The following is a 21797-nucleotide window of genomic DNA, read 5'->3' on the forward strand; positions in this document are numbered from 1 at the left end:
TTCCCCGGTGGGCCCTTGGGCTCCTGATGGTGGTGCTGCCTCCTAGGAGCTCGTTTTGTTTTAAGGTCTTGACTTTTGTTCTTTCATGAGGGATGGAGCCATGGCAGACCCACTTGAGGAAGAAGGGTTGTTTCTTTAATCCAGTTCTTAAGATGTTTTCACTTGTTTTTCTCTTCTCTCAGTCAGCTCTTGATTTTGGAGTTTCTTCAATTTTTACTTTAGCAGTGATCTGGGAGATCCCTTGGCCGTCCAGTAATTAGGACTCAGCTACTGCCAGGGCCTGAGTTCAATCCCTGGTCAGGGAACTAAGATCCTGCCAGCCTTGCAGAGCAGGGGGGGGCAGGGAGATTAAAAGGCAGTGATCTGCATAGTAATGTTGACTGTTATCTTCATTTAGGAGCCTGAGTCATACTTTATCAAAAGCAACCCTTGTTGATGATAAAGTAAGATAGATAAATTGAGAATTGGCCCACCTCTAGAAAGAGCAACAAAATTTTGCAACCCATTCCAAAAAATTAAGTAAGGAAAGACCTATTAGTACGGATCAGGAAATCTTTCCAAGAAGTACAGTGTTGAGTACAAAAAGCAAGGTAAACGGATGCAGTTTAAGCTTTTTTTTCTGGGCTAAAACTCAGGCTTTCACTTATTTTGCCTTTTTGTGTTTCTCAACATGTACGTGTATTTTTTTTTTTTTCTTTAACCATTGTCCACAGAGATTTAAAAAACAAAGACTACTCCAGGATGGAATTCTGAGTCTTAGCTGAACACTTTTCCCCCTGATCGTCAGTCTGTCTCCCTGGTGGCTCAGTGGTTAAAGTGTCTGCCTGCAATGCAGGAGACCTTGGTTCGATCCCTGGGTGGGGAAGATCCCATGGAGAAGGGAGTGGCAACCCACTCCAGTATTCTTGGCTGGAGAATCCCATGGACGGAGGAGCCTGGTGGGCTACAGTCCGCGGATGGGGTTGCAAAGAGTCGGACACGACTGAACGACTTCACTTTCACTTTTAGTCTGTCTGGAATGAGCCAATCCGCTAGCTCCTGCTTCTCTTTCTTCATCGTTTCTGAATATATGAATGTGTCGTATTACATGAAGTTTTTACCCTATTTTGTTTACTGTCTACTTAGACTTTTCATCCCTTCTTATTCTACCTGTTCCCGCAATAGAGGATAAAAATAATTGAAAGAAGACAATCTTTGTTGAACTATTTCAGTTTTACACAGCTCTGTGCTTCAACAGCAGAATAGAAAGCCTGACGTCCTCGCAGGTCAGCGGGAGGAACCCAGGGCTCAGAGCGGGAGTGTCTTCTGTTTACTCTCGTGGCTCTTCCAGGAAAACCTGGCGGGGCTTTGTGCCCTCTAGATAGTAAAATGCCATCTTCTTCATCTGAACTGAAGTGCTCCCTCCATCTGCTAGACCTAGAGTTGTATCTGGTCTTCGCTGGTAGAAGTAAGTGAAAATCATTAGGCAAAAACTTCTGACATTAAATGTTTTAAGTTTTCTTATGGAACAGAATCAATACACAGAATACAAAGACTTTGTTATTGAACAGACCTGTTCTTCTGATGTTTATTTACTGCTCCAGTCATCTCTCTAGTTTCATTTCCAAAAGCCAGTACCTTTCATCAGACATAAATAAAATGGTCAGAACAGCTGTTTTGTTTTTTTTTTCTTGCTAGAAAACAGGGGAAAGAGTATGATAAGTTAAATGTAATACTAAATATAGTGCGAGTCCTGGGCATAACCTATGTGATCAAGACAGGTCCTTCATAGTAACTTGATTTCCTCACATGTGAGTGGATATGATGACACTCTGGTCTATCTGAGGATCAAACGAAGGGATGTTAGTAAAATTCTGAGACAGAACACTTAATCTTGACAATGTAGGTAGGTTCATTTATCTTCTGCCTCCCCTCAGACTTAGGAAATAAACCAAAGACGAGGTTTTTACTGTTACGAATTCTTCCTCGTTGGGGCATTTGATTTATTTACTTCATTTTTCTCTGAAATGATATTGCTGAATCAGTTGGATTTCTCCTGGAAAGAGATCTACTTACCACAGAATCTTTCAAACAACAGAGGAGCTTCACACAGACTTTTGGACCGAGAAGCAGCTTTAAAATGTCGATTAGATCCGCTGGTGTCAGTGTGACAGTCGTCTCCACGTTATCTGTGTCCAGAAGTTAGATACGCGTATACCCTTTCTTTCGTGTCTGAAAGCTCTGCCTTTTCCTTTAATTTCTAGGTGTTGATTTGGAACCTGATAGTCCTGACAAATACATTCAGTTGACTATGGTCATGGATCCAGTTGGAATAATCAGGGCTTCTGCTTTTGTCTTTTAAAATCTTCTGTAGGTAAAACTCCTTTAGCACAAACATCCCTGTCTTTGAAAACTTGGTCGATAAATTTTCCAAACTCAGCCGTCTTGGCTCAGGCTGCTCTGACACATTAGCACAGACTGGTGGCTTAAACAATAGACGTTTACTTCACGTAGTCCTGGAGGCTGGGAAGTCTTAAGACCAAGGCCATGGCAGATTCAGTTCAAATGAGGGCCCTCTTTAAATATCGTGACATGAGGAAGAGCAGAAGGGGCAAGTTCTGCCTCTCCTTTTAATGAATCCCATCCATGAGCGCTCTACCCTCAAGGCCTTCGAAGGCCCTGCCTCCTAATGCCATCACATTGGAATTAGGATTGCAGTGTGTGAATTATATGGGGACACACAAACGTTCAGTCCATAGCACCAACTCACATTGCTTTAAGAAAAATAATTGATAACTCCAGTACTAACAGAACCAAGCAGTGTAGACAAATCGTGGGAGCAGAGTTTTTTGTGGATGTTATGGTCTGCCATAACAGAGTTATGTGACAGCCTTAACTGGAGGCACTGGCGATCCTGACCAGTAGCACATAATCAGAAAACTGATAACATTCAGACTCTAAAGTGCTTACTGTCTGTCAGCAGATCATTTACTCTGACTCTTCTCATCAGAAAAATGGACGAGTAATTCCTTTTCCACCTCCTCTGAAGTACGGAGGTTGTGAGAAGCAAGCGAAGTTCCGTGAGGCAAGAGCTCTCTGACAGAGGTGTGTCGGGACCTGTTGAGATCACGTGGCGGCGGCAGTGTCCTTGAGATTCTGGACGAGTGCACCCTGTCTGGGGAGTGCGGGACTTGACACCTCCCCTTCAAGACACGCAGCATGTCGGGGTCACCCGGCTCTTTCATGGTTGATGATCTGAGAGAAGGTTAACCCTGAGAGATTGACATGAACACGGAAATAAAGTAGATCCCAGTGAGGCAGAAGCCAAGGGCTTTTCCAAGATGCATTTGAGGGCCGTGCCTCAGGAGCAGAGGGGGCAGGGATCAGGGAGAGTTAAAAAGCCAAGTGGAGATTATCGTTGAATAACTTGTGTGGAGCCTTAAAAGTGAAGATGTTTATCAAGACATCTTCCTGCAGCGCGGTGTGGACTGAGGTCACATCTGCGTTCTCTGTGCCGTGGCTTCACGGTGTCTGCCTCGCTACATTTTCACATGGTTTTCTGCAAGATCAGTAATGAGAATGCATTATAATGCTGTCTGTGAACATAAAGAATTCACATTCGAAAATGTTTTGCTTTTGTCCAAGCCTTCTTAACGTACATATTTAATTACAAGGCATGAGAATTAATGGGGCTTTGAACATTTAAAGCTCTTTTCCTAAGATTAATTTGATTTAATTACTCCTGAGATAGATGTTTGCAGCCTTGGTGACTTGCCATTTGGATATGACTGTGAGGGGAGATTTCTCAACCATGATTTCTGTCAGATTCAGCATTTGGCTTTTTATTTCCCTCCCACTATACACCCTCCCCTCTAATTTTCAGCTCATCGCTTTTGTCCTTTTCATTTTGGGTGGAAAGAGGATAAGTGATAGAATTTGCCTGTATGAGATCCATCTTGTATCTGGCTGCATTTTCAAAGTAATAATGTTTAATGTGCCTCCCTTGTGTCCAGGAAAATGCAGTAACAGAAGAGTTTCTGCAGCCCTGCTCTCCCAGACTTAAAAATCCTCTCTTGCAGCCTGGCTCCTTCAACCTTGGTGGCCTGCCTGAAGGAGAAGAGTAGGCCCAGGCCCACAGAAGAGACAGGGACCAGTGGGAGGGAGTCACCCTCTCCTGACTTCAGTCGCGTTTATCCATCTAGTTCTGGAGGCGGAGGCGGTGCGGGACACAGCGGAGCAGAGAGAGGGAGCAGCTGCTCAAGTGGCCTGAGGGCCCCCTCTGCCAGTGGGCCCCCTTCCCGCCCCACCCCACCCCGGTCTGCCCATCTGCACTGGGGGACAGTGGGGCAGCGTCCCTGGTGCCTGAACCCGGAGCCCAGCCCCCAGAGCCACGCCTCTCTTTCTGCCCTGCCTGGCTCCTCCTGGAAGCAGCAGAGTGTGGTGTGAGCAACTGGTGGCCTGGTGGAGGGCTGGCAGAGGCCTGGCCGGCAGAGGCTGGCTTCACACGGGGCGGGCTCACCTCGGCAGTCCGGCTGCCTGGTGCGCAGGCTGTGGGGTGAGGGCCCGCCCCAGGCAGCCGGAGTCTGTGTAAAGCAGCGCCCACTTTTCCTTCTTTAGCCACCTCAAAAAGTAATAGTAATGAGGCACATCATTCGATTTGATAAAGAAGGGACGCTACAGAAGTAAAAGCTCTGTTTTTCCTTCCTGTTTGTGAGGTACCTTTGGCACACAGGCTGCTGGGAGCCCATTGGAATAGCTGTTAAGTCATCACTCGTGCCCCTCCCTCCCTCCCATTTGCTCTGCAGCCAGAGCACAGGCCCTGGGTTTGAGTGGGGGGTTTCACTGGAAATCCAGAGGATTTTGAGACAGAACAGGAATTTTGGGAGTCCAGATTTGAGCAGAAGCAAGTGTGGGCCAGCACATAGGTACAGAATCTGCCCACTTCACAGTCTGGGAAAGCAGGGGGTGCCCACACGCACGCACACTCCTGGCAGCCTGGCGCCCGCTCTGGTCTTTCTCTGAGTGGACCGTTGTGCCAGCGTTTTAGTCCAGGCAGTTCTTGATGGTCCTGCCATGAGGAGAGCAGCTGCTGGGGTAAGGAAGCAGCGGGAGAGGAGCCACTGCAAGGGGTGCGCCTCTGAAGCTGTCCTCGTGAGAGTGGGCGGACACGCTCCCTCGGTGCTGTTGCCTCAGGCAGCTTGTCTCCCTTGGTCTCCTCAGTAGCATATCCTTCAGAAGAATCCTGGGACACCACCCTTCGAGGCCACACATGTGCTGTCTCAGCTCTGAGCTCGCTTTTGAGGTTGGTGTTTTCCCTTCCTGTCCTAGGTCTGTTGCCCGTTTGTAAAATCAGGATGAGGTGGTGGCATCAGGTTGGGTGCCAGGGCCGGGGAATGAGGGCCAGAGCTGGGCAGTGCTGTCCATGGCAGATGAGTGACTGTGAGGCCTGAACCCGTGCACCAGACAGAGGTCTGCCCCAGGTCGGCACGCAGGGTTTGTTCCTGACAGTTCTGAGTGAAAGGACAGAAGGGCCCTGGACGTGGTCAGCTGGGGGGCTTGAGGAGGGAAGGGGACACCCGCCCTTGGTGCTCAGGCTGCTTCCTGGCCGTTAGGAGATACATGGACTGGAGCAGGGCTGGCAGTTTTCCTGTCAGAAGCCCAAAACCATGGTGAAATTGAAAGTGTTAGTCGTTCAGTCGTGTCCCACTCTTCGCAACCCCATGACTGTAACCCGCCAGGCGCCTCTGTCCATGGGATTCTCCAGTCAAGGATACCGGAGTGGGTAACCATTTCCTTCTCCGGACGATCTCCCTGACCCAGGGATTGAACCCAGGTCTCCCGCTTTCAGGCAGATTCTTCACTGTCTGAGCCACCAGGGAAGCCATTGGACATGGTAATCCAGCTGTGAAATGTGACGCTTGTTTGAAGCCTTTCTGTTTCAGAATTAAGCTAACAATAGTTTCTGTTTTTCCCTAAAATACTCTAGATAAACAGTGGGAGATAAAACAGGATTAGAATTCAGATAATAGTAGATCTCCTAAACAGCAAAGATGTGGTCTGCTTTAGGCGTGGTAATGGAACGACCTAGAGCACTGGTCATGGCTGAGCTTGCTCTTCGTGCCCCAGAGTGGCTGCACACACTTTGGTCACAGTCCACGTGTTCGAGCAGGAGAGTGCCCAACCTGGGGAGCAGAGGGCTAGGGAGAACCGGCCAAACTGAGGAGCGGGGAGAGGTTAGAGGAGTCGGGGAGGACCGTCCAAGGGAGAGGCAGAGCAGTGAGGCCTGTGTGTGTGGTGGGCAGGCAGGCTGTGTGCAGAAGCCAGGCTGGGGCCCTCAGGGCTCGTGGGGGTGAGAAGAACCAGAATCCAAGCTCCTTCCGTGGGCCAGGCCGGCAGTGTCTCTGGACACGAGAGAGAGGCCTGGCTGGTGGCGTGAGTGTGGGGCTGAAGGAAAAGGACCCAGGGTTTTCCCTTGAGCAGGTCACGGGTAGTGGTGTCCCTCACGATACAGAAGGGACTGAGCATGGGTCTGTGGAGGCGAGGGGATCAAAAGTCGTGTTTCAGGCATGTCTCAAATGCCTTTTAGACCTCCTGGTGGAGATGGTGAATACGTGGGCCTGTTGCCTAGAGAATCCATCAGAGCCCCAGTGGAGCTAGGCCCCGCGGAGCCTGCCTGTGGGTCCTGCCCAGCTCTGCCGCAGGGGAGCCTATGGGCTGCAGGGGGAGTGGAACAAACGTTCTAGAAGGGACTTGAGGGTTGCACCTGGAAGGCTGCTGGGGAGCAAGGGCAGAGGGCTGGGCAGAGGCCTCACAGCAGAGGACGCGGTGTGTTTGAGGTGTGTTTCTGAGGGAGGGGTGGGCGGTGGCAGGTGGGGAGCCAGCCGGGGAGGGGGCAGTCCCTGTGAAGAACGTGGGCCTCTTCCTGGTGACAGTAGCAGGTCCATCGGGTGGGAATGGGGCTGATGTGATCAAATCATGTTTTTCAGAAGATTATTCCGGCAGCAGTTTGAACAGCGTGGGGAGGCAGCTCGGCCACAGACGGTGCGGTTCAGTCCGAGCAGCTGCTGTCGTCCTCGGGTAACGGTGGAGCCGCCGTGCTGCCTGCCCCAGGCGCGGGCTGTGAGTGGGCTGGCCCGCCGTGTGGGCGTTGGGGGTTCTGGCTTTACGAACCCTAGTGTCATGGGAGGGCTGGCTCTTCATGAGGTGGTCTAGCTGCTCAGATTTTGTCTTACCACAGGCCTATTCCTAGTCCCATGAGACGGGTTGTTTAAAATGCACTCACTCACACAAATACTCTGATTCTCTCAGTGGGTTTTCTCCTTTCTTTTTTTTTTAAATTGTATCCTGCAACAGCACATTCCACTGCAGATTCCAGGACAGGAATGTTCTTTCACTTGCTTGACTTCAGTGGTTTGATTCTGTGGTCTGTTGCCCCAGCGCCTGGAGCTCAACCTTTTCAGATAACTGTGCGTCTGGTGAAGACATTGGCTCCTGGGAACAGGAGGCACTTTGGTCTGTCCAGGGGCTCTCAGGTCGGCTCTCTGGTACTGGGAGGCCCCACCCAGGTTCTGGCTGCCCCACAGTCTGTTCCAGCAAATACCTCTCTTCAGTGTATTGATAAACATACCATCTGTTTATGTAGTATATTCTCTGTGCCGCCCCATTCTGGGCCTAAAGAATTTGCCCACAGCCACTAGAGAGTGGCAAACCAGGCTGTTGGTTTAGCGCTGTTCATCGGGGCAACTGGAACAGCAGTGTCTCTGTTCACATCCCAGCCCCTCCACTGACTAGTCTTTGGCCTTACACAGCCCGCCTCACCCTTGGCCTCAGTTTCCCCTACTGTGAAGACTAGGGAGGAGAATAGCCCCCTCCTACGAGATTGGCTCTCAGGACTGAATGACTTGATATGAGTAAGGTGTTTACTTAGTCCATAGGCTCTCGATGAATGTCAGCTGTTACTCTTATTTATCGCACTGGTTCTCACTTCTCCTGCTCTTAGATTTGGCAACGTTGCTCCCTAATCTTTTTAATATGCTATACTTGTGGCTCCCGTAAATTTCCCTGTTGCTTTTCCAAGGGCCATTCCAGTTCTGGTCATGGTTACTGGAAAGTGACTGGAAACCAGCCACACCACCCCTGTCACTTCCGGGGGCTCATCCTCTGCTCCCCTGCGTCATCGTCGGTCTCCTCAGCAGAGGGTGCACCTCGGTTTCAGTTCTTTCACGGACTTGTTACTCTGTCGTCCCAGTGTCCCTTTACCTTTCAAGTGAGAGAAGCCAGCTCTCACCTGTAACCTGGTGACCAGCAGTAGGCTCTGCACCTTCTCTATTAGGGGCCTCTCCAGCTCCTGTTAGGAGCCAGGGTTTTCCTGAAGCTGTGCTGGGAGGGCAGGAAGCCTGGAGGCCAGGCTGTGACAGTGTGACATTAGTGATGGCCAGGTGGCAGCTGAAACATCGATTAGTCAACTGTGGGGTACTGCAAGGGCAGCATCTCATTCAGGCGTGTAACTCTGTTCTGGCCCCTTCATAGATGAGACTAAGGCTGGGAGGTGAGCCGCTAGCCTGCCGTCAGCGCAGAGTGAATGGCCTGGGCAGACCACCCAGGTCTGCCCAGAGCCAGCCTCTTGACCAGCAGGCTGTGCGGGGAGCCTGTGTGCTGCTCCCGTCGCTCCGCTGCAGAAGGCGATGGACCGTACGCTGCGGTGAGGACTGCAGTGCTGCTCACGGGGCCTCTCGGGCAGGTGCTCGGCCACGTCTGCGTTCGCGTCCTGAGCTCAGGCCTGACTGTTCTGTAGCTCCTGCTTGTGAAATGTGGGTAACAGTATTTACGCCGCACAAGCTCAGATGACAGAAAGTTGTATTGCACATTCTGTGTGCATGTGGATGTTCTCAGTAAATCTAAAGCCTTGTAGATGGCAGTGAAATGAGAAGGTTTTTGAGGGCCATTTTCTCACTGGTCTGGTGAGGAACTAACAATTACAGCAGGCAGCCAGCAGAGGGCCGCCGAGCCTCACAGATAAAGCCTAGATTCGGGCCTCCCAGAGGCCAGCCCAGACTGGCGGGCCCATCTCTGAACTTGGGAGGAAACTCCAGCAGCTTTGGTATCACAGTAGAGCCAGTAATTTCAGAAGGACCGGTGCAGAATCCGGTGACCTGATAGTCGGGAACACGTGCAGTCTTGCTCTGAGGGTGGGGCAGAGGATTGTGTGGTGTGCCATTATTTGCAAAAGAGGAACCCACTGGCTCCTGCAGGAACCGGGAAGGGAACGGGAAGCGGTTTATCTAACCCCTTCCCAGCACAGCTTCCCCCTGCTCTGATTTGTATTGGTTTATGCTTCAGTAACCTGAATGGCCTCTGCACATGTGGCCCTCCCTCTGGGCTGGCCCTTTCCTGGGAAATCCTGAACAGCTCTCCAGGACAGTGAGTGCAGTGAAGTGACCAGACGCACCCAGAGGAGGAGGAAGCTATTTGGCTCTTAACCCTCAGTGTTAGCGATTGAGTGGCCAGATTCCAGACTAGTTATTGGATCCTGATTGTAGGTGTAGTGAAAAGCGCTTAGAGCAGTGTCTTTATAAGTGCTTGTTGTGGTTATAATCTATCAAAAATTGTATATGGACCTTTTTTTTTTTTCCGGACATGCCATGCAGGGATCTTAGTTCCCTGACTGGGGGTCGAACCTGAGCCCTTGGCAGTGAGAGCTGGGTGTTCACTGGACCGCCAGGGAATTCCCTGTATGTGGACCTTTGAATCGTGTGGCATGGATCTTATATTTCATTCCTTGCCTCACCCCCGAGCCAGATTAATAGTATGTCTCTAAATAATGTATGTTTGCCCTGAAATGAACACCTTGACAGTTAGGAAATAATAACCAATACAACATAAGATCTTTTTTAGCTTCTTACACCATCTGGGTAACATCAGAGTGCCCTGAAACTTGGGCAGGCGGGCTCCACACATGTGTGTGTATGGAGAGAGAGGTGTCAGAGCTTTATTTAGACTAGGCTTCTAGTTAGGTTTTCTTAGGAAGATCTTTGCACAGGATCTGGTTTGTTTTGGCTTGCTTTTGTCTGGCTTTGTCTTTAAGAAACAATAACCCCCTACCCCCTGGAAACATGGGCCTCAAATGAGAATCTATCCAGCATTCACTGGTCCACTTTGGAGCGTCCCAGCTGGGTGCACACCTGCTGTAGACCCAAGGTCAGCCTTGGAATAATAGGGCAGGATGATAGCGGGAGGGGAAGGACTTTGAAGCAGAATACAAGGAAGGTTAGAGGCTTTTCTGCACAGCCTGGCTCTCACAGTACACTCTTGTGCGTCTTTTATTTCTTCCCTAGTTGTTAGGCTTGAAGTGCCCTTCTTCCATTTTAAGAATAAGGACTTAGATTAGACCAGCGTTTTCCAGCACAAGCCTGTTCATGCCGACTGTGCACCTGTTCCCCTTCTGTGCCCTCGGGGTGTCCGGGGTGCTCTTTGGGTTCCCAGAGCACGGTTGACACCGTGGTGGTCGTGCAGACAGGCAGACAGGACTGAGGCAGAAGGCCTGGAGCAGACCAAGTTTTGTCCCACGCAGATGAAGGCTGCTGGGAAGTGGCTCGCTGGCTCTGCTGCAGGTGCTGCTGGGAGAGTCCGACAGGGCTCGTCTTGTCTCCGAGTCGTACTGCTGTTTTGCACCTGCTGTCAACACTTTTCCTGTCAGCTTTGTTTTGTGTTTAAGTTTGCATAAATTCCTAAGGTGTGAAACCGGGGGAAAAGGAATTTCTTTGAGAGAGAGGTGGTGCTGTGCACTTTATGATCCGTGCGGGCCTGCTTCTCTTCTCCATCCATGGAGGTAGAGCCCAGAAAAGCCACTCCCCTTGCAGGAGCCTCAGCTTCTCGTCTCTGACTCCCCCACGTCTGTGCAGGGGCCCGGGATTGACCAGCTGATGGGCGGGAAGCACCCAGTGCAGTGACTAGCCCGTAGCAGCTGCTTCATAAGCAGTGCTGTGGCCAAGTGTTCGAGAGGCGCTATTATTTTCAAATTCTCACCTTTCAGTTAAATTGCAGGAGTTCTGCTGTTACATATGAAGCTACCATGTTCAGACATGAGCTGTCTTACATCCACATTGCATCCTTTTTTGCGCTCCTGCAAGTGGGTTGTCAGCCTTTCTTTGAACAGTCTTCCCAAGGATTCCTTGTCTGGGAGACTTTTCTCGTAGCCTGTGATGACTTAGGGTTATTTGGTTTTTTTGTTTTTTTTTTTCTTTTTCCCCCCTCTAAACCTAGCCATATGAAAGAATTTCTTCAGAATCTTTCCCACCCCATTTCACTTGGTCCGGACTGTGTGTCTGGTCTGTAGCCTTGGCCTCCTGCACTCAGCCCCTGACTCTCTTCCTTCTCCCAGTCTGCCTTATAATGTTGTCAGCCTTGCTGTTCCTCGGGTCACCCAGTTAGAACATGCAGCACTTCAAGAGCCTGGGCTTTTGACGCTCTTTCAGAAGATAGAAGTCCTGCCTCTTCCTCCTGATTTCTCACAAGCCAGACCAGGTCCCCCACCTCCCTGCCTCTGTTCACACACATGCCTTTACCTGAACCTCCCTCTGGACCATTCTCTTCCCTTCTTGTCCCGCCGTCTCCACTAAGCCCTCTCCAGTCCACCCTGCTCTGTGGATCCTTTCCACGTGAATTACCATATACAGTCAGGCAGGTAGGCAGACAGAGGCCCTTGTGTACTCTGGGGCTCCACCGGAGAACCTCAGTAATCTCTCTGACTTCAGCCTGCTTCCCCCACTCAGGTAAAGCTGGCCCCAAATGCAGTGCTGCCCACAGGTGGGGTTTGGTGTTGGCGAGACGGCCTCTCTCTCAGCGCAGACTATTTAGGAGACTGGTCTTGGGGAGCCCATGCAGAGCAGAGTGGACACCCACACTGTACGTGCATGTCCCCGTCCCACTGCAAGTGGGTAGAGGCTGATAGGTACCCCCACACACCGTGTCTCTCTTAAGACAGAACAGACCTATAAATGCAGCTTCTTGGGCTGAGTCCCAGGAAGTCTCAGCTGTCCTGTAGATTTTCTGACCATGAGATCCCCAGAAGTCAGATAGAATCCAGAGAGGGAACCTGACGCACGAAGGCCCTCTGCCTCCCGTCTGTACCACCTTCCCAGCTCTCCTTGCAGCCTGTCCCCAGGTCCTCTGCACTGCTCTCCCCCGCCCTGCGCTGGAGTGCTTGTCGTGCAGGACGAACTTGGCCGTGTTGTCTCCCTGTTTAAAACCTCCACATTCCCCGTGGCTCTTCGGATGCACCTCAGGAGGCCTTCCGTGAATGGCCCTGGCTCAGGGTGGCCTCACCCGGCTCCTTTCCTGCACGTCTTTTTTCTGTTGAAATTGGTCAGTAGCACAAGCTCTCGCCTCATACGTTGCCTTGGGAGGTAGTGTATTCTGAGGCTGGTTGCTTTGCTCCTTCTTACTAAGTGTAGCGAACATAACTCTTCAACTTGACCATTTTGCGAAGTGAGATCATTAGTAAAAACAGAAGTAACTGATACAGCTACAAGATTGTTGGGGCTTCCCTGGTGGTGCCATGGTTGGGACTCGGGGCTTCCACTGAGGGGGCCCTTTACTGTTTTGAGTGGTTACTATAAGGAAGGAATTAAGGATAAAAAACAAAGATACTGAGCACTGCACTGGAGCAGGCTACCACTCAGGTTCAGTCCCTCGTTGGGGAACTGAGGTCATTCAAGCCACGCAGCATGGCCAAAAAAAAAAAAGGATTGTTCCTCCCCCAAAGCCAACATGTACTTAGAGGGCCCACTTCTAGGAAGCCACGTGTTCATCCAAATGGAAAATAAATTGGTGGCACTCTCAGTTTTCTGGGACTTAGTGACAGTCCCCACAGCCTATTCCCTTCTGTCCCCCCAAAAGCATGACTCAGAGTCTCAGCATGTATGAAGAAGGTCGGAGGGCAACAGTTTGTGCACAAAGGTCAGAACCTCTCTGGATCCACCAGTCTGATGTTTGATCACCGTTGAAAGCCAGTCTGTTAATTTGCAAGGGTTGCCATAACAAAAAGATCAAGATCGAGGTGTTGGCACGTTTGGTTTCTTCTCGGCCTCTCTCCTTGGCTTGCGGATGCTGCCTCCTCCCTGTGTCCTCACAGGGCCTTTCCACTGTGGACACATCGCTGGTGTCCCCGTGTCCACACACCCTTCTCCTGTGAGCACTCCAATCAGGCTGGCTTAGGGTCTGCCCTGAGGGCCTCGTTTCAGCCCGATCCTGACTCTGAAGGCCTTCTCTAGATAGATTCTGAACTACTGGGAGTCAGGACTTCAACCTGAATGTAGGGGAAACAGAATTCAGTCCATAATAGCTGCCCCCCAAAATGTGTCTTTTTTAGCCTGTGTGATTGAGTTGAGCGAGCTATATATAACTGGGCTCCCAGTAAGTCACAGACAGGTCTGTCAGAGCTTCAGCAGGCGCGCCCCCGGTGTTTCCAGGCTGTCCAGCCTTTACCCAGGCTCACAGGGCAGTTACTGCTGATGCAGAGCAGAGCTTGGGAAGCCTGACAAAAGGCACATGGCTTCTGGTGAAGTTTCATCCTGTGGTCCATCTGCTGCTGTTGTGAGGCGTTGCTGTACAGAAGAATTAAGAATGAAAAACAAAGATGCTGGCAACCCCAGTGCAGGCTGCCACTCTGGCAGCTCTCTGCAGGGCCAGGTGTCCACACAGCTGCTGTAGCCTTTCTAGGGAAGGGGCATAAAGGGGCTGAGGGACATGGTTCCTACTGGGTGACCCCCCGCTCTCCCTTCCTGGGCTGGGCTCTTCTTGCCTTCAGGGAAGGCTGTGGGCAGGCTCCTCATGTGGTCAGCAGCACAGGTCCCCCTTCCGTATGCCACGTGCCTGGAACTGAGAGTTGGGGCCATGGATAAAATCTAAAGACAGCTTGAAAAAGTTGAGAGGGAAGTCACATTTGCAACATACTTTGTTACGAGACCCATTTCAACACCTTAGTTGCACTCTTGCTTGCAGAGGTCACCTTTGGGTTTTTGAACACGAAGGAAATGAATGAAAAAGTGGGGGTGGTGGTTAAGCATGCTTTGGGAGCAAATGGTGAGGACACGCCTTTGATTGACTTCTCCCTGATCATAGTGCTTCAGATAGTGGTATCCTAAGGTTTGTTTTATACTTGAGTGACGAACTGCGCTGAACATTTTGGTCCAAGAGTAAGTAAGCAAGAAAAGAAAAGGCCGTTTGTCTTTGTCAGTGGTCAGCTCAGTGCTCTCCCTGGGTTCTGAATGTCTCTTCTGGGCGGCTTCCTCGACATGGCGGCAGGTGAGCCCTGCCTGCCGGCTGGCTGGGTCCTTCTCTGTGCTGGCAGGCAGCCTCTGTGGTCAGGCGAGTGTGTGCTCAGCGCGGATGGTTTATATGCAGCCCCGGAACCCTGCACCAGCATTGAGCGTTTCCACGGTGCTTCCCAAAATGCGTTGCTCACCATCTCGTTTTCAACAGAATATTTAGCAAGTCTGATAATTTTAGACCTTGATTTACAGACATAAAGAATTGTAGATTTCACTATTGGCGCCTTTCTGTCACCTCTCTCTCTCATGCTTCTTTGTCCCCTGCTGTTAAGTATTTTGATGGCCTTTCACTTGAAGCAAGGCGAAGTGATCATTTCATGAACATTGAGTATACTCTGCTACTCTCCATAGCTACATTGAAAAGAATGGATAATGTATATAGTCAGCGTCCCTAAAAATTGCCAGTGCTAAAAACTGATCTAAAGAACTCGGATTACCTGATACTTTCTTGTCTGAGCAGAAGTATCAAAAGAACCAGCAAAACAAGACCTGTGTAAGGAGAGGCTCGGCCTTCTCAAACTTTGCTGTGTGTTCGCATCACTTAGTAATCCTGTCAAAACGCTGGTCTGCTTAGTAAGTCTGGAGTGGAGCCTGGCGTTCTGCCTTTCTACACGCTCCTGGGAAAGACAGTGCTGCTCCTCCTCTGAGGTAACCATCCCCTGAGGAAGCCATCCGTAGCCACTCATCCGCACTGAAGTGTTCTCTGATGTCCTTTATAGTATTCTGTCCCACAGAACTAAAAATCATTGATTAAACTGCTCTTGTTCCTGAGGGAGAGGACGAGTTTTCAGTTGGATAAAGAGCCATGAGGGCGTGTCAGTGGTGGTCTAAGGATAACAGTGCTTGGAGACATTCGATGGTTAGCGTGCTTTACTGTTTGCTGTAACAATGACATTTGGAAGCACTCCACCGCAGCTGGAGTGGCCAGAGCCTGTGAGGTGGGCGTGCGGAGGGAGGCAGCGCCAGCTGTCCCCAGCGTGGGGACAGGTGTCGCCTTCCTGGCCTGTGCCTGGAGAGCTGGCGCTCGTCTGCTGGCGTTTGTCATCATGCGCCTGTGTTGAGTGACGTTTCTTCCTCCTTTTTCTGACGCTTGTGTTCAGTCATGTTGCTTGAGCTCAAGAGAGGCCTTCCTTTCTGTCACACTTAGGAGCAAGGAGGGAAAGGTTGAAAGCCCACCCGAGCTGTTTACCCTGAGGAGGAGTTTGGTTGGTTGTTTTCAGTGAGTGTGAGAAACGCCTCACTTGGCAGCAGACCCTCCGTGCAAGCCTGCAGTGTGAACCAGTTGCGGAAAGCGGGGTAACTGCCTCCAGCACCAGCAGCACGTCAGCAGGGAACGTCCCTCTTGGTTTTCTTAACCTGCTTCGTCCCAATTAAGCAGCCCTGATCACACCTCCTGGTTGATAGCAGAACAGGAAGAAGGAATGTGAACGTGCCCGTGAAGTACAGAGGTGACGGCGCCCTTTCATTTGCTTACCACTGTTTCCTCCTTCCTTTTCAGGAAAACAGTGAGCCTTCTGTCTCTTTAGGATGTACAGAATTTGGGAAAACTCTGGGTTCTTTGGAGGAAAATCATTCCAAAAACCTTTGCAAGTATGTGGTGCCGTTGATTCCCAGCCCTTCTCCACGAGCTGACCGTATGGCTGTGGGCACACGAGATGTTTATAAATGGCCATCCTCTCCCTGGGCAGTGAAGAAGGAAGGCCTCGAGCTCTAAAGAAAAGAACTTTGTGGTCAGGTGTAGCGCAGGCGGAGGACTGTAGGGTCCACAGAGGAGGGTTTAGGCCCAGTGTGTGATGCCTGAAGAGGACACACAGTTTGATAACTTCAAGCACTGTTCATGTTACTTGGTCCTCTGCTTGGCCCCCAGTGGGTACTTAGTAAATTTTTTAAGTGGATGATGTCAGCATAAAATCTGCCCTGCAAACCTTAGGTGCGAAAAAAGAGAAAGACATACCCACAGGGCACTATGTGCTGTGACTTTGGGCTCCACAATCACTGTAGGTGGTGACTGCAGCCATGAAATTAAAAGATGCTTGCTCCTTGGAAGAAAAGCTATGGCCAACCTAGACAGCATTTTAAAAAACAGAGACAATACTTTGCCAACAAAGGTCCATCTAGTCAAAGCTATGGTTTTTCCAGTAGTCATGTATGGATGTGAGAGTTGGACTATAAAGAAAGCTGAGCACTGAAGAATTGATGCTTTTGAACTGTGGTGTTGGAGAAGACTCTTGAGAGTCCCTTGGACTGCAAGGAGATCAACGGTCCATCCTAAAGGAGATCAGTCCTGGGTGTTCATTGGAAGGACTGAGGCGGAAGCTGAAGCTCCAGTACTCTGGCCACCTGATGCGAAGAGCTGACTCACTGGAAAAGACCATGATGCTGGGAAAGATTGAGGGCAGGAGGAGAAGGGGACGACAGAGGATGAGATGGTTGGATGGCATCACCGACTCAATGGACGTGAGTTTGAATAAGCTCCGGGAGTTGGTGATGGACAGGGGGGCCTGGCATGCTGCAGTCAATGGGGTCGCAAAGGTCCAGACACAACTGAGCGACTGAACTGAACTGACTGTGCCGATGTAGAAACCAAGCCCCGGGGACCATCAGGCTGTGCTGGTGCTCTCCAATCACCAGGGACCTAGAAACGCACACGGCAGAGGGGAGAGGGGAGGGAGGAGTGGAGCCCCACTGGGGTCAGCACTCGGGAGAGCCTCGGCCGGCCAGGCACCCCCGGAGGTACTGCATTTGCTTGTGAATCCTTGTGCTGCTCCAGGGAGATCTGAGGGTCATCTTTGAGTAGAGACTGCCCATAGCAGTAAATAGCAACAAATGCTTCCTTTTATTCTCCAGACCTTTGCTACACTGTTGTCTTTATTCCTTTCACCTGGGGCAACAGGTGGGGCGGGCCTTGAGCTTTAAAAGTGAAAGAAAATCCAGTGGGACTCTCCAGTTACAGCCTGGAAGTGTACCTGAAACCACATCATTTTCTTTTTTACTGGAGTTTTTGAAATAACTTCCTATATGTCATTTTTTTCTCCAGTCTGTCCACCCAGCATGGTAAGCCATAAAATCTCTCCAGTAGAGCAAGTCTGTGTCTGTCTCAGGGAAAAGGAAGAAAAAGGAAACTAGAGAGATTTCATTGTCCTGAGAGGTCCAAAAACGAGTGAGTGGGGGCCACGTTCAAGGGGACAGGACAGCAGCCTCCACAGGGGAAGGCTCACACGGGACCTCTGCTTCCTTATAAAAGTCCACTTCTGCAAGGGGAAGTGAGCGTCACTGGAGAAAGAGTGGGATTACGGGTCAGCAGAGAGGTGAACAAGAAAATGGAACAACGCCGACATGCAGAGCCCGTGCAGGCGTGCGGGGAGGCGGCAGCCCCCGGAAGGAGAGGGCACGGGAGTTGTCGCTCCCTGTCCTGCTCAGATGCGCTCAGGCCGTTCCCACCCCAACCCCTGCCACCTCTCCAGGAACCTGTTCTCCTCCCAGGTTTTCCAGAAATCGTTACCAGCCTCGTTATCAGAAATGGTCATAGGAGCTGTGACTGCCAGTTGTAACAGCTGTGTGGAGGCTGTGCCTCCTGCCTCATACGCTCTGAGGCCTGACTGCCGGCCTTCAGCCCCGCTGTGCTGGGAGGTAGTGCTGGTACACCACAGTGGGTATCCACGAGGAGTTCCTTTGCTGTAAATTGGAGCTAAAGTTTGTAGTTCCAGGAGGCTGCTACCAACGTGGGGTCTTAGGTTATGTGAATGATGCAGTGCTAAGCCATCAGTAATGAACAAAATGTGAGCCAGGAATTATCTGAGTGTTATCTAGTGGTGAATGGGGCTCAGAGTTGAGCCAGTTCTTGGTTCCAGAAAGCCTGACACTAGCAGCGCTTTGGATTCCTATCCCTGTAGGACTACAGATGCCAGAAATTTTGTCGTGAATTGTGCAAGACTTCACCAGAGAGAAATGCAAGTAGGATGTGTGTCGATACTCCGGCAGAGAGAGCTGGCTGTGATGTTGTCAACTAGCCCAAAAGAGCGATTGCCAGCCCCTCAGGCACAGCAGTCTTACCCACTCTCCTTCATCCGTCATCCTTCCATTTAAGAAACCCAGTCTAGTTACATGAAAGGCCCCACCACTCCGAAGCTTCCTATTTCCCCCCTTTCTGCCCTGTCCACCACCCCGGGAGCACCCCAGGACTCTGACCTGTGCCCCTTCGTGTTTGTCCCCACTTGCCTGGGGTGACCTCATCCAGGCTGTCTTAAATTCCTTCTGCATGCCAGAGCCTTCCACATCTGGACTCCAGCCCCAACTCTCCCCAAGCTCCTAGCCTAACGAGTTCAAACCACACTACCAAAAACTCCCCAATCCACCACATAAAATCTAAATCTGTTCTGTTTTCTTCAGGAATAACTCCATTCTTCTTGAGTCCTGGGGGAAAAACAGCATGATTACAATAATGTCCCTATTTTCCAGTTCATCAAATATGGGACAGACTCCACTTGATTAATCCCATCAGGAAACATCATTTGCTATTACAGTTGCAAATACTACGTCTCTGTAATGTCTTCCTTTTTAGGTCTTGTTTTCTTGACAAGGGTTTCATAAGCGCACACTGACTACCTCTCATAAGCCATGGATCCTAAGATATTAAGACGAGTATGATGAGATCTGCTCACCAGATCTAAAAAGATTATAACCTACCTGTTCTCCGACTGCACTAATCTCATGGGTTTTGAGTTTTGTGAGAAACCCTGTTAATGAGAACTGACTAAAGATGTCCTGGTCAGAGAAGCTTGTCGTCTGGTAAAACTAGAAGACGTGTGAACTTTTCTCCTTCCCTCTGGTATCTAAAGACCAGTGTTGGTCTGTATAGGCTGGAAGCTCCACCCCCAGGGAGACTGAACACAAAGTCGGGGGGTTGGCCTGGTATCCCCGCAGCCCCTCGCACCTGTCTCTGGGGACAGAGGGTAACACTGGCCATACAGTGTTGGCCCAGTAGGCAAGGATTATCTGGCTGGTAAAGGGCCGTAAGGTCATGCCAGGGCAGATTTCATAATCATGACCACTTTTGAGAAGAATTTCCCCCAGCTGCCTTTTTTTATCTTCCATACTGAAATAGTGGCAGGAGCTAATCAGAATACCTTTAAAGCCTCCAAGATAGTTAACATCCCAGCCTGCGGTGCTCTGTCCTCCAGGGCTCACCCTGGAGATTGACCTTCAGATGAGTCTATTTTTATGTGAGACCCAGTTCTAAAATTCTTCGTTATCTAGTCTTCAACTCCTTAACCATAGAAGGGGAGAAAGGAGGAGTATGTGGGGGCAGTCATAGAAACAGCAGTAAGGGGAAAAAACCACCTGGCCAAAACAAACGTGAGGACTCGAAGGGCCCAGCACCGCTTGGGTAGGGTAGGGACGGCTGTGGTAGACGCCTGTGGCTTTGCTGGTAGCAGCTCAAAGCGACTGGCATACACTGAGACCATAATGTGAGTTACCGACAAAAGGGTGAATTGTGTCCTCTTCACTCTTAAGAAGTTCATCCCAAATGGTTAAAAAGTGAAAATGGCACTTTTCATTCATGTTGCTGCAAATAGCATTATTTCATTCTTTCTATGGCTGAGTAGTAGTCCATTGTATGTATATGTGTGTGTAGCACTTCTTCTTTATCCGCCCATCTATCAGCGGACATTTAGGTTGCTTCCGTGTCTTGGCTTTTGTGAATAATGCTGCTATGAACCTCGGGGGGGTGTGTATCTTTTCAAATTAAAAGTTTTTGTCTTTTCTGGATATATGCCCAAGAGTGAGATTTCTGGATCATACTATAACTTTTTTTTTTTTTTAAGTTTTTTGAGAAACCCCCATCCTGTTCTCCATAGAGACTGTATCAATTTACCTTCCCTCCAACAGTGTAGGAAGGTTCCCTTTTGTCCACACCCTCTCCACCATTTATTTGTAGACTTTTTGATGATGCTCATTCTGACCAGTGTGAGGTGATACCTCAATTGTAATTTTGATCTGCATTTCTCTAATAGTTGGTGATGTTGAGCATCTTTTCATGTGCCTGTTGGTCATCTGTCTTTGGTAACTTTTAGAGTTGCACTTCTCCCTTCACATATCTTTAACCCATTTTTATATCAGATTTCTTATTTTTTTTACTTCCCAATTTTTGCCAGTTCTCTGTACATTCTAGATATTCATCTGCTTTCAGTTTTAAGTGTTCCAGATATCTTCTCCTAGTCAGTCACGCATCTGTTACCCTGTCTGCATGTCTTCCTTAGGATAAAACTGCTCAGTTCACTCGGTTTGCCTTTGTAGTGTGCACTTCGGGGGATGTGTTTAAGAAACCCTCTCCTCACGAAAGAGCATGCATTTGTCTGCATTCTCTTCTGTTAGGTTTAACATCTGAGAAGGTGTGGTTTCTAGTCAGTCTTCCCTGTCTTAGAGAGCCTGACTGACCTGTCCAGCACAGCCGTCAGTCCAGGCCTCTTTGGGGGTGACTGTTCGTTTTATTCTAATTGTATTCAGCTCATGGGCTCCTCTGCTAGGGTGTGAACCTCTGTGGGGTGGGAAGGAGGGGGCGGGACAGGCTCAGGGAGCAGCCAAGCCGCCTTCAGAAGACACGGGCCACTGCCAGGGGCCTGCAGGGCCTCCCTCTTTGGAAGCTTTTGCTCCTCGGGTGGAAGGCCGGGGTCAGAGACCTTTGTAAGCCTTCCTGTCCAGTATCCACCAAGGGTGTTGTGAGCCCTGAGTCCTGCCCCTGGTCTGGGACCACTGCCGGCTGTACAGAGTACCCCCTGGAACCGCACCCACCTTAGACTCAGCCCTTCCACTGGGCGGCCTGCTCCTGAGGCCCCTGCTTCCTCTTGTGCTCAGACCTTCCGGCGGCGCCTCTGCCTGGTCTTGAACCCCAGCTGCATACACCTCCCTGCCTGCTAGCTGGACCAGACACGGGGGAGAGGTGCCCAGGTGGCCTTCATTCCTGCTCAGGCCTGTGTGGTGGGGCCTGGTTCCTCTGCTTTTCTGGCTTACAGTGCGTCTGTAAGTCATTCTCCGAAGAAACTTCTTGGTGTTTGAGTGGATGAATGACTGACTGAATCCTAAGTTGATGGCTTTCAGATTCTTTTGACTGTGACTTACAGTAGGATTATATTTTACCATAAAATCGATGCATACATAAATACGTATATGTATAACCTAAGCAGTAGTTTTACGAAATAAATACCTGGCATACGGAGTGCACTCTCGTATCTTTTCTGTTCTAGTTTTTTTTTGTTTTTTTTTAATCCACTTACTGTGTTTTACTAAAATAATTTCGGGACCCACCAGTGGATTCTAGCCCGTGGCTGTATGCCTCATGGCCGTGAGGAGCCGGTCCCCAGACTGGCCGTGTGTCTCACATCTGCTGTGAGCACAGCCCTCGCGCAGGGCCCAGGCACAGCCTCTGCCCTCTCGCCCCTCGAAAAGCTGTGATGAGGCCCGAGAGGCCTGGGGCCCAGGCGGAGGTGC

The 21797-nt window shown here is 50.2% G+C and overlaps 1 protein-coding gene and 1 non-coding gene across 4 annotated transcripts in view; both read left to right on the forward strand.

Moving 5' to 3' along the window:
• Positions 1 to 21797, forward strand: part of RNF216 (ring finger protein 216) — a 113587-nt gene that overhangs the window by 60896 nt on the left and 30894 nt on the right. The gene's annotated exons all lie outside the window — the stretch shown is intronic.
• TRNAC-GCA lies at positions 794 to 865 on the forward strand. The gene has a single exon. It is a non-coding gene; the product is annotated as a tRNA-Cys (tRNA).

Source organism: Cervus canadensis, chromosome 32 (genome assembly GCF_019320065.1).
Source record: "Cervus canadensis isolate Bull #8, Minnesota chromosome 32, ASM1932006v1, whole genome shotgun sequence".
Taxonomy (NCBI): Eukaryota; Metazoa; Chordata; class Mammalia; order Artiodactyla; family Cervidae; genus Cervus; species Cervus canadensis.